This window comes from Eptatretus burgeri, chromosome 8 (genome assembly GCF_056783735.1).
Source record: "Eptatretus burgeri isolate ZD-2024b chromosome 8, Ebu_testis_v1, whole genome shotgun sequence".
Classification (NCBI taxonomy): Eukaryota; Metazoa; Chordata; class Myxini; order Myxiniformes; family Myxinidae; genus Eptatretus; species Eptatretus burgeri.
Window position 1 is genome coordinate 24,796,859 of NC_140968.1, and position 1,054 is coordinate 24,797,912.

The window sequence follows — 1,054 nt, forward strand, 5'->3', positions numbered from 1 at the left end:
ACCTCGTGACCGACAGCAGCAGCCAATTTACCAGTGCCGAGTTCCAGGAGCTTCTCACAGCAAATAACATTAAGCAATCCCTGACTGCCCCGGGGAAACCTGCTACAAATGGTTTGGCAGAAGGTAATGTAGGTCATTTTAAGAAAGAAAAAATGACCAAAATTGGAGATACGGGAGAGCTTTCACAAACCAAGCTGGACAGATTCTTATTGACATATAGAGCCACATGTACTTCGTGTGGGAAATCACCTTCAGAACTGTTAATGAACGGACAACCAAGAACAAGACTCGGTGCACTAAGAGCTACCCAAACAAAACATCAAGTGAAAGTGCTTCAAAAGAACCTCGAACGTGCCCCAAAGTTCCATCAAGGTCAATTCCTGTTTGCCTGAAATTTTGGAAAAGGTCCACACTGGATTCCTGGGACTCTCGATCGGGTCATTCGTCCGAGGAATCATGACATGCGATTGAGTGGTTTTGCGTTGAAGAGACATGAAGAACAAATTACATCCATGGTTTGTGATCATTCCTTCATATTTCCAACCCGATGGAGCTATGGCCCCACCGGACCAATTACCGGCATCACTTTCTGGATCCCTGTCTCCAATTAGTTCTGCTGGAAATGGGAGACACAATCCCTACTCAAGTAACACCACCTGTTGAACAAACTGTTCCTTTCGATCAGCTTTTTGATGAACCGATGCCTTCTCTACGAGTTGATAAATCTGAGGACCCTGATATGTTTGTTGATGATGAACGCATGCCTTCTCCATCGTCTGGACAAACACGTCATCAGGTTGAAGAGTCCAGGAGATTTCCGGTACAAGAAAGGAAGAAAACTCGAAGACTAATTTAACAATGCTGAATCTGTGTATATGCCAACAAACTGTTAAATGACAAATTGTCTCTCTGGACTCCTATAATGTAGTATAACACCGTACAACTGAGTTACTTTTAAGCTGGCTAGCGAAATGATGACCTTCCCAACGAGGAACTCCATTGTGCTTGATGTGATTTTCACCAGGAAAGTCTTTTTAAGGGACTGCGTTATAGC